At 43.8% G+C, this 12372-nt stretch overlaps 1 protein-coding gene across 3 annotated transcripts in view; it reads right to left on the bottom strand.

Annotated features, from left to right (window-relative positions):
- Window positions 1–12372, bottom strand: part of Crtc3 (CREB regulated transcription coactivator 3) — a 103637-nt gene that overhangs the window by 79871 nt on the left and 11394 nt on the right. The window lies entirely within an intron of this gene.

The raw sequence follows: 12372 nt of genomic DNA, 5'->3' as shown, positions 1-12372 counted from the left end.
AACGTTGATTTAGCTCTTATTTATTTGTTTATATATTTATTTATCTATATATTTATTTGGGTCTTTTTGAGACAAGGTCTCTCTCTATGGAGGCTTGGCTGTCCTGAACTTGTTATGTAGATCAGGATGGCCTTGATCAGCCTGCCTCTGCTGGGATTAAAGGCATACACTACAATACCTAGCCTTTTAATTTATTTTTAAAGATTATTTTAAGTGTAAGTGTGTGTGTGTGTGTGTGTGTGTATGTGTATGCATGTGTGTCTCTATGTCTACATGGAGATATGTGCACATGACTGCAAGGGGGGAGAAAATGGACCCTGGAGCTGAAGTCATAGGCAGTTGTGAATTATCCAATCTGGTTGTTGGGACCTGAACTTGGGTCCTTTGCAAGAGTAGTACCATGCTTAACTGCTGAATTCATTGCCTCTCATCATTGAGAGAAATTAACTCTCAAGCTCTGGTACCATCAATTTTAAGTGTTTCTTGCAACCTAGCAGTCACCCACACTGCCATGTAGATGCTACCTCACCCCACCACAGTCCTCAAAGGTAGGCACTATCAGCAGAAGTGATGTCTAGCCTTACACTGGACTCTGAGCTGCTGCCCGTGTGCATGGTGCAGTAGGGGGGCAGTGATGGTGGAAATAATTACCGCAGGGGCGGTAGCAGGGGTAGCAGAAACAACACTGAGGAAACACCTACCTGGCTCACCTTGTGCCGAGCACTGTTCAAGGGTGTTACACGTAAGAACTCATTTATACATCCCAATCAAACAAAAACTCCAATGACACCGGCATTATTCATTAACCCCAGCTCAGAGGTGGACACACCTAGGCAAAGAGCCTCCTGCCTTAGCCTCCTGAAAAGCTGGGACTACAGGTGGGTGCTATTCTGGCAACTGCCTTTTTTAAACACTATGGAATATTATTTTAAAAATAGTGTCTCATGTGTCCCAGGCTAACACCAAACTTGCCATGTAGCTGAGGGTGACCCTGAACTTAGGATCCTCCTGCTTCTATCTCCTGAGTACTTGGATTAAAGGTGTGCGCCTTCACATACGGTGCTGGGGATCAAACCTAGGGCTTCGTGGATGTAAGACAAGCACTGCACCAATGAGCTCCAGCCCAGCCCCTCAAGCATCTGTGCCACTGCTGACCTCAGTGCAGAGACGATTGGGATCGCATGGAAGGGCAGATGCACATGGCACTGCTCCAGTTGCTCAGTGTTCCTGCTCAAGTTCTCATAGATACAGATGTTCCTAATTCAGGGCTGGGGCCAGCGTTTCCTTGCTCCTTCTATAATTTCAAACAAAGGTTTTATTGCAGATTAGTGGAGATTCATGAGCTGTCTACTTTTCTCTCTTATTCTCTAAGTCTCTTATTCAACACATATGGTTAGATAAAAAGAAAGGGAAGCACAACTCAAATTTGTATTAAAATATGACAACTATATCCTTGGTCACAGTTCCTATTTTGGGACAGATGCACATTCCACAAGTATTAAGTAAGCCCCTTTCTGTGCTTCTCACTATTCCCTTCAGCAGAAAAGACGACGATGCTGCTGAAAGTAGAAATCAAAGGCAAACAGTGAGCAAAACACAGAAGTCCCAGTTGCAAAATGCATTTGGGCTGCCAGGGACAGACTCCCACACAGAACTTAGAAACAAGGTCACTTTCTGTAAGAAAAAAAAAAAAAAGACGCAACATAAAACAAAATACTGTTAGTAACCAGTGGAAGTCCTTCCTGGAAATAATTCATACTAAGATGACTTGTAAAGCGGTCCTCTAAATCTCATGCAGAAACCAAGGCCACTGCCCTACCTCGTTCTCTGAAGTAGCATTTGAACCAGCAGTGCCGCTTCGGGGCTGGCAGGGAGCGCCTAGTGCTGGAGAACAGGGCTGGCTACCAAGGCCTATGTCCCTGGAGACAAAATCCCTCTCACGCTTCAGTTTTGAGCAGATGACTCCGCCACAAAAGCCACAAACTATGACGAGTGAGCATATATAAGCAGAATTTAGCCAGTGGCTTTGGAAGGAATCCGTTATCTCTACACGCTAGTTCCCTTGACACACACCAGTTCCCAAAACCTTGGTCAATGCCTCCTGCTTCCAGTGGTTTCCGTTTACCCTCCATTCAATTATCAGCAGCATTCCCCTCAAACAGAGAGTCATGCCCGCAGCACAGACTCACAGATGATGATGCCCTCTAGGTTTGTGTGACATGCCAGGCCACACTCGTCCTCGAAGACGACTCAGCCTAAGCAGCAGTTGAGAGCAAGCCATAGGCAAAACTGCACAAGACTAAAGTGAGAGCTGCTGAGACATGAGGAGGCAGGAGCTGATCCCAGAGATATGGAAAGGGTTTAAGATGCTACAAAGAACTAACTGCTGGGTGGTCTCCACAGACGCTGACTGACACTTCAAGGCCATTTGTGGCTGGAGCAGAGAAGCCCTTCTTCATGAGGAGAGGCAGAGCTGGGGATTTTAAACGGGAACTAATGGGGCCACAACTGTTGGGGGGGTGTCTTACTCATTTCCATGTTTCTAGGTCCTACACTGAGCCTGTCACACAGTTGGAATTCAAGAAACATTCGCCAGATGAGGCCATAGCTCAATTCCTAGTTATCACCAAACAAGCAAACAACAAAGATTGGTGGTGGCACAGGATTTTCATCAAAGCACTCTTCAGGCAGAGGCAGGTGGATCTCTATGAGTCTGACAGCCAGCCTGATCTACATAGTGGAAACAATTTAGGACAACCAGGGCTACACAGTGAGATTTTTGTCTCAAAAAGAAAAAAGGAAAGAGGGAATGTTTGCCAAATTTCTTTCTTTGGAATGAAGGAAGAAAGAAAGTATTTAACTATCTCAGAAGAGGGAGAGAGCAGAACAGGAAGTCCTCATGGGCCAGTTTGTGCACACAGTAGGAGGAGGAAGACCCCCAACAGAGTGTGAAGATGTACCAGCCTGAGTTTGCAGGTATCCTTGATAAAATGCGTATACCTGACATCGGTCAAGTGAAGGCTACAGTAGGCCGTACCATCCCTGCACTGGAGGTCCAGTACAGTATGAAAGCAAACTGGGAAAGCCCATGGGGAGTGAGCAGCAGTCCTTCATGGCCTCTGCTTCAGGTCTCTCAGGACCCGACTTGAGGTCCTGCCTTGGCTTCCCTCAATGGTCTGTGACCAGGAATATGTTAGCCAAATACACCGTTTCCTCCCCAAGCTGATTTTGTGTACTTTATGACAGCACAGAAACCAAAGCAAGGCATCCCTCTTCCAACACTCAGGGCCAGAGAGCTGAGAGGTTAGCTTCCACTTGGAAAGCAAGTGTGCTCTGCCGCTCCGTGGGGCTGCGTTCCTGACACTTAGGCTACTTCTCTGAAATTCAAAAACACAAGTTCCCAAGAGCTGACATGCAAACACATAGTGGGGAATGGATTTTCTACATGAGGACAAAAGGATTTCAAAAGCTACTGAAGAGGTTAAAGGGGCAGTGGAGAAACAGGCATTTTAAGTCACTCCTTTTCTGTGCTGCCGAGCCTCCTGAAGCTGACGGCTTCAAGTGCAAGCCACCATTTTTGGTGATATTTTTCTATGTAATACAACTTACAGTGTAGACCACTTTAGGCCAAGAGTTCTTGACAGAGGATAAATATATAGACAAAAATGAGAATGACACTTCAAGTTCTACTTATTCAAAGGTGTATTCTCTCAGGGGGATTGCATCTCTACAGTCCCAGCATTTGGGAGATTGAGATAGGAGAAATAGGAGCTCCAAGGCCAGTCTGAGCTCCCTGGCCAGACCCTGTCTGTTTTAAAAGGCGGTACTGGGGGCTGGAGAGACGCTCAGCAGGTCAGTTCCCAGCACCCTACATCAGGCAGCTCACAACCACCTATAACATCAGCTCTTTTGGTCTCTAAAGGTACCCGCCCACGTACATACCCATACAAAGACACACGTGTATGCATAAATTTTAAAATAATATTTTTTTAAGTCAGGTGTAGTTGCACACACCTTTAATCCCAGCACTCAGGAGGCAGAAGCAGGTGGATTTCTGTGATTTTGAGGCCAGCCTGGTCTACAGAGCGAGTTCCAGGCTAACAAATGCTATCTCAAAACTTTTTTAAAAATGTAATTTCAGCAGGGCGTTGGTGGCGCACACCTTTAATCCCAGCACTCGGGAGGCAGAGGCAGGCGGATCTCTGTGAGTTCGAGACCAGCCTGGTCTATAAGAGCTAGTTCTAGGACAGCCTCCAAAGCCACAGAGAAACCCTGTCTTGAAAAAAAAAATGTAATTTCAGAGAAGGGAATGAGGTATGCATGTGCATCCCCGCCCCTCTGGAGAGAAATCCACAGCCTTAAGCAGTGTGAAGACATTCTTGGGGTCATTGTTACACACCCCTCAGCTGTATTTTTTCACACAGTTCAGGCTTTTTAAAAAAGATTTATTTATTTATTACATATACAGTGTCCTGCCTACATGCCAGAAGAGGGCACCAGATTAAATTGTAGATGGTGTGAGCCACCATCTGGTTGCTGGGAATTGAACTCAGGACCTCTGGAAGAGCAGTCAGTGCTCTTAACCTCTGAGCCATCTCTCCAGCCCCCAGTTCAGGCTTTTTTGTTTGTTTGTTCTATGTGTCAGGGTCTCATATAACTCGGGCTGACCATGAATTCCTAATCCTCCTGCCTCTATCTCCCATGTGCTAGAATTCCTGGTGTGAACAGTTTGTCTAGATTTAAATAAAAATTAGTACCTTGCATATAAATACATTCTGTTTTAATATAATATGTAACTATATAGTTATATAATATACTTTGTATGTATATATAAGCTATTCAAATGTGGTCCTTTTTCTGACTGACATAGTCTAATTGGTCTCTAACAATATATCTGATTTTTTTTAAGAATTCAATTTTTTTCAAATGGTTGAGTTTTTTTCAAAACATATAAAAAAAGTTTTACTATTATATTTTTTGTGTCTGTGTCTGCGCACCATATGTGTGTTCTTGGTGCCTAAGGAGTTGATGAGCCTCCATGTGGGTGCTGGGAATCAAACCAGGGTCTTTCATAACAATAAAAATGCCCTTAACTGCCGAGCCAGGATTTTTTTAAATTGAACTTTGGCTTATAATTTTATATCATTCAGGTTCAGTTTCTCCTGAGAACTACTTTGCTAGTAAATGACCCATGCACACTTACACAAGCATGTATCTGCCAGCTGAACTAACAACAAAAGCAACCAAATGCCCAACCATGGGGAGCAGTTAAGTCAACTGTGCTGCATGTATGTGATAAAACCCCATGAGAAACTAGGCGATTCTTTAGAAAACTGTTTAAAACACAGGGGGCATTGTTCACAACAGAAAGAAGGAGAAGATGTGAAATATTCATACAATCCGATACTTATTTGTTGAGAACACTCATCACAGCAAAGCTACTGGAAAAAAATAAAAATACAAAGAAAGATGCTATTTGCTTCTACAATACCCAACTATTACATTGAAATCAGGAAAAAAAATTTATTTTTTCTATGAGTATCTAAGAGTGTGATTTTTCTTTTAGAGAATAATTTACATATATGTATATGTGTATTTTAATAATAATTTAATAATCACATATATATATACATTCATACACACACTTTGGTAGATAGCAACTAATTTGTTTACGGCAACCATCTCACTATCTTTGTCTAATGACTTAAGCCATTACAAAGAATTTAAAATCTATAATTGTACTACTGTCCCATTATTATTTAGTAGGGGAGGGGTTTTTGCTTTGGGCAATTTGTTCTATGCTGTTTGACAACTACCAAATCCATATAGCAACCCCAAGAGGATTCTGGAAGAATTAATAGTATATGTTTAATCCAGTGTCTGGCACACAGTGCAAGCTTATTATATGCTGCTGTGGGTACTAGCAGGGTTTTACCAATCTGTTTTCTTGCTTTACTTTCCTTTTTCTTAGAACCTCATGGAATTAGGGAAGGAAATGTAGTAGAGGAAGCCCACTGAGAATGGACTAGATCAAAGCCTTTGTCTTTAAGCCTTGGCTCTTTAACACACTTGCTGTGCAAACTCTGGCTTCATTATATCCACACCTTTTTGGATCCTCCCAGAAAGCCTATGCCACCATGCAACAAGGGCTTTCTCTTTTGGCTACCAAACTGTTCTCAAATTCAGTCAGAATTTAGGAACCTTCAGTTTACAAACATGATGATGCAATTTTGTTACAATGCAGAAGTCTTCGGTGATACAATTCGCAGCTGGTTTTGGTGATACAATTTGAAAGGATAGGTATGTTATATGCAGGCTGCAAAAAGCTACAGTTACACTCAGAGAGCCCAGTCTAGATAGATAAAAGCCTTCAGTCCCTTGCTCTGTGGTTGCCTAATAAGCAGGTCACAAAGCCAAGAGGTGCCCAAGCTGTGATTCAGACTGGAAGATGACAGTGGAAGAATTACTCCTCCTCTGACCAAAAGGGGCAATGGATTTGCCCACTTCCTCCTCATTGCCTGCAGGATGCATAGGCCAGTTCCACCACTAGACAGCTTTGACTGACAGCCCACACCATGCTAAGGACTAGCAGAAGAGAACTTGAGTGGCATACTTTGGTTTACTCAGTGCTAATCTGTATCTCCTGTGAGGGACCTCTAGAATAGAGAAAAGAAAGTGCTTTTAGATCGGCCCCTGGGATAAAGAATTGGCTTTTCACCACATTAAAATAGTACTCTACTTGCCATCCAACGGCATAGTAAGAACAAGCAAAATCACAGGTTGTGCTTGGTGTGGAGGTACAACCTGCAATCCAGCACTCAGAAGACGAGGCAAGAGAACAGGGTTCAAAGCCAGCCTGAAGCTACATAGTGAGCTGTAGGCTAGCCTGGACTATATAGATACAAGTCCCAAAACAAAACATAAACATGAATGGACAGGAGGATCTACTGGACCTCATAGTGACTAAAATAACTAACAACACATTGCATAACAGAAACTTCTGAGAATAGTCTCACAAAAAGTGATATGGATATGGGGCAGTCTGGATGCTAATTAGCTTGAATGGCTAATTAGCCATTCCCCATGCACCAAAACATGTTGTAACCACTGAGAAATGGAACTCAGTGGAAGAATGCTTAGCCAGCATGTTTACATCCTAAATTCAATCCCCAGCAAAGGAAAAAAAAAGGTTGTACATTATAAATATACATTTTTTGGTGGTGGCACACACCTTTAATCCCAGCACTCGGGAGGCAGAAGCAGGCAGATCTCTGTGAGTTTGAGACCAGCCTGGTCTACAAGAGTTAGTTCCAGGGCAGCCTCCAAAGCCACAGAACCCCTGTCTTGAAAAACCGGAAAAAAAAAAAAAAGAAAAAGAAAGTAAAAGAAAAAACATGTAAGAAAGAGGACTGTGTGTAAGTAAATGATATAAGCAACTTAATTAAAATCTGTGTTTCTACAGTGTTTGGAATTGGAACCATACTCAAGAATAAACACTCCATATTATTAAGATGTCCCATCTTCGCAGCCTGAAATCCTAGCACCAGGGAGGCTGAGGATCACTAGCAGTTCAAGGCCAGCCTGGACTACAAAGGATGAAAACAACAGTAAAGATAGTTGCTCTTTGTTGTTATCAGAAAGATGAAGAAGACTAAATGAGAATGTTACAGGAGGAAGGGAGACAAGGAAGGAGAGGTAAGGGGCATTGTCTCACAAACAAACAAACAAACAAACACAAAAGCTCAACATTATCAGTTACTGGGAAAATGCAAACTCAAGACTCAAATGAGACACCAAAGCATCTATTAGGATGGCTTTGGGGAGGAGGGACAGCTGGAACCCTGTTCACCAGGGGCGAGAATACCAGCTAAAGTAGCTGCTAGAGAAGACAGGCAGTTCCTGAGACCTACATATGGCCTAGCCATCCCACTTTTGCATTTATACCTAAAACAAAAGATTCTTAAACCAGGTGTGTGGCACACATCCGTAATCCCAAAACTTGGGAGGGAGAGGCAGGAGGATTAGAAATTCCCCGTTATCTTCAGCTACTAGCCAGTTTGAAGTCAGCCTAGGCTACCTGAGCCTTGTCACAAAACAGGAAGCAGAGACTTGAGATCTCTGCACACCACAGCACATTCACAACAGCATTGTGTACCTCAGCCCAAAGGTGGAGCACAGCCCGTGTCCACCAGATGAGCAGGTAAGCAAAATGTGGCGCGTGCGCACACACACACAATGGAATAGTACTCACCCTTAAAAGGGACGGAAATCCTGTCACAATGTGGATGAAACTTGAGGAAACTACGTGAGGCGAAACAGCTTAGTCACAAAGAGACAAGCAGTGTATGATTAAATGAGGCACGCAGAGCAGCCCCATTCATGCACAGAAAGCAGAGGGCGGCTATCAGGCTGGGAAAGGGAAAACAGAAACTATGTTTTCTCACTAAGTACCAAGTTTTGTAAAGTGAAAAAGTCCTGGAGAGTGGTTGCACAATCATATGAATATTCTTAATGCCACTGAATTGTGAATTTTAAAAATTATTAAGGTGGCAAGTTAGTGTGTATATGGTTGGCTTTTGTTTGGTTAGTTAGTTTTGGCAGTTTTTTTTTTAAACATCTTTTTTTTTTTTTTTTTTTTTTTTTGGTTTTTCGAGACAGGGTTTCTCTGTGGCTTTGGAGGCTGTCCTGGAACTCACTCTGTAGACCAGGCTGGCCTCGAACTCACAGAGATCCGCCTGCCTCTGCCTCCCGAGTGCTAGGATTAAAGGCGTGCGCCACCAACGCCCGGCTTTTTTTAAACATCTTACTACACCTCCCTTCTCACAGAGATCCACCTGCCTGTGCCTGCAGTTGCTGGGATTAAAAGCACGTGCTGCCACACCTGGCTGTTTTTTGTTTTTTAAGCCTGAAGCGTCAAGTGATAAGAAAGATACCGGGCCGTTGGAACTCATGTCTCAATGGTGGGAGTGTGACACTGTACAGCCACCCTGGAAACCAGGTGGTAACCTCCTATAAAGGTAAAGTAGGATCTGGGGTAGGGGCTGGGGTAAAGGCGCCTGGTCAGCATACTAAAAAGCCAAGGCCAGTCAGTCCCCCACCCCCTCCGCATCAGAAATACCCAGAGCCAGAGAGGGAGAGGGATCAGTTTACCACAAGAGCCACCAGCCCCACCTGGCACAACTGCACGGAAGCTGGATGTAGGGGTGCCTGTAATTCCAGCACTCAGGAGGCCGAGGCAGCAGCATTGCTCCTGGTTTGAGGCAACTCTGTATTATATAGTGAGTTCCAGGCCAACCTGGGTTGCAGGTAAGACACTGTCACAAAAGAAGGGGGGGAGGGGAAGGGAGAGGGAGACCCCAGGATCTTTCCACAACATTCATTAATTCAGAAGGTGGTCATACTAGAGTATCATGGCCCCACATCCAAGGACTGGTGTCTTTATAAGTGAGGGAGGAAGGGGCTATTTATTAACCACAAATACATGGGAAGGTCACATGACAACAGGCCACAGATTGTAGTGACAGGGCTATTAACAAAAAGCCAGGGAGTGGTAAGGAAAGACTTCCAGGAGCATTCAGAGGGAGCTTGGCCCTGCTGATTCCGTGATTTCAGACTAAGAATTGGAGAAAGTGAAGTTCTGCTCCTGGAAGCCACCACGTGGTGCCCTGTACCAGCAGCCACAGGAAGCCAGCGACTGCAACAACACAGATGAATGATCAGTTAAAGGCAACAAGAAGCCAGAAGACCACATTCTTTTGATTTCACTCCCAGGGCACTCTGGGGGAGGGCGTGGAGAATGACTACCAAGGGACACAGCCACTCTGCAGTGAGAGAAGGATTCTATACCTCAATGATTGTGATGGTGGTTCCATGACACAGAACTACACATCTAAAGGGGTCAATTATACCTCAAAACAAGGTGACAGAAGAAAACCTATGTCCCAAACTCCCCTTTCTACATCAGTTTGTTACAAAATTTCCTATTTGGAAGAAGGCTCCTACTAGTCTAATGAGTGATTATATCATCATCAAAATAAAAATAAGTTACAGACCATAAGCCACTAAACAGAATGGGAATTCATAAAATCACACACAGATACACTATAAATATATACATGAATAAGCATATTATATATATATATCAATAAATACATATATTTGTGTGTATGCATATGTGTTTGTAATACGAAGTTTAACGAAGTTTAATGAAGACTTAAGGTAGCTGTGCATAGAACAGTCATTCATTACAAGGAGAAAGCAACTTCAGAGTGGGAAGCCTGAATGACTGATTGCAGCTGGTAAAAGGATCAGCCTAGGTCACAGGACAGACTGGAATCACACGCCTAATGGGACCCAACCATCACTTCTGAGCTCTTCCTACAGATTCATCATCTGAATCTCATCACGAAGATGGAACACAAGCCCTGTGCGGAGCTGGAGAATGCCTGCCTGCCACATGTGAGGCCCTGGGTTCAATCTCAAGCACCACCAAGTGTTAAAAAACAGCTGGGATTGGGCTACAAAACAATTGCCTGTAGCTGTCAAAAATGTCAGGTCACAAAAGTCAAAACTGGTTTTTTGTTTGTTTTTTGTTTCTTTGGAGGCAGGTTATCATCAATCGCAGCTGGCCTTAAACTTGCTGCAGAGTCAAGGATGACTTTGAACTTCTAATCCTCTTGCTCATGTTGTTCTGGAAACCCATCCCAGGGCCTTGTGGATGTAAGGCAGGTGCTCTACCAACTGAGCTGCATCCTTACCCCAAAACAATATTCTGACTGTGCATGGTGACCAAACCTATGATTCCAACACTTAGAGGCCAAGACAGGAAGATAGGGAGTTTGATGCCAGCCTGAGATACATATCAAAAATCAAATTAAAGCACATTCGTCACGTGTGTGCAGGCCCATGTGGGGGGTGGCGTACGTGAAGACCTGAAGCTGACACTGGCGTCTGCCTCAGTCTCGGGCCACTGTACTGAGGCAGTGTTTCTTGCTGAAATGTGAGCACACCAAGCGCCGTCGGTGTGGCAGCCACCTCTGCTTCCTCAAACAACCATTTTCAAAGCGTTACTGTTATTTTACGCGCATCTGGGAGCCTGGTACTCCTACCATGAGGTAGGAGAAAGAGACAGAAGAATCTTCAGAAACTTGCAGGGCAGCTAGCCTGGTGTACACAGCAACAAAGAGCTAGCCTGGTATACCACAGCTGTAAAGAGACCCTGTCTCAAAAAGGCAGACAATGAAGACTAACAACTGAGGTTGCCCTTTGACCTTCACATGTGTGTCACGACATGCTTGTGGCCATACTAACACAGAAACACAAACACACACACCCCCAACACACACACACACACACCACACACGAGAGGGAGGGAGAGAGAGAGAGAGAGAGAGAGAGAGAGAGAGAGAGAGAGAGAGAGAGAGAGAGAGAGAGATTTTTAAAAGCCAGAAATCCAAAATGCTCCATAATATTTTGGATATCATGAAAACAACAAACTCAGTCTCCTCAATAAAGAAGAGCCAGCTTTAAGACTGAAGGGAGGTGGGCTATGAAGACAGTCGGGTAAGACCACGGGCTCCACAAGCATGAGAACCTGAACTCAAATCCCCGGTACCCATGTAAAGAGCTAAGAACAGCTTCATGTGCACATGACTCCAGCATTACAAAGTTCATAAGTACATGCACATGCATGGGCATTCTTGAGAGCTGGTGTGCATGCATGCAGACACACACACCATATATATCACCCACCACATACACACATCACACAGATCACATATATACCACACATACACACAAATACACAGATACCATACACATTGCATATACCATATGTACACATCCCAAAAATAAGATAGAAGGGTATCCAAAGGCACAGAGTTATGACGCTTTATCACAAAGGTTATATATCAGCTCTAACATCAGATCCTAACTTGTTTAATTAAAAATAGCAGGCTTCTAACTTTTCTAGGATATCTGATAGGATATCAGAGTAGGTCTATCTAACTCAGATCTTAACTAGAGTACCCGACACTATTGTCTGCAACACTAATTCCACATTGTTTAAGTAAGGCCCTTCTGGTAAATGACTACAGTGCCTGAGACGGCACTAATCTCAGTGCAGCAGGACTGTTATCTATGCCTCTGGCCTACCGACCCAGTGAGGCCATCATTAGTCACATGAATCTGGGGATGGTAGTCAAGACTGAGAAGTGCTCTAAGTGTAAAATACACACTTACATATGAGATCTCTTATGGTTTGCATGTTGACTATATGCTGAAATGGTATTAAGATATAAGTATTCAAACAATTGAAATAAAACTGGGAATGCTAGCACATGCCTGTGATCCCAGGACTTTGAGAGCTACAGT

Source organism: Mesocricetus auratus, unplaced genomic scaffold (assembly GCF_017639785.1).
Source record: "Mesocricetus auratus isolate SY011 unplaced genomic scaffold, BCM_Maur_2.0 Super-Scaffold_4256, whole genome shotgun sequence".
Lineage (NCBI taxonomy): Eukaryota > Metazoa > Chordata > Mammalia > Rodentia > Cricetidae > Mesocricetus > Mesocricetus auratus.
The sequence above is the reverse complement of the archived record's forward strand: the minus strand, read 5'-3'. Positions and strand labels throughout refer to the sequence as shown.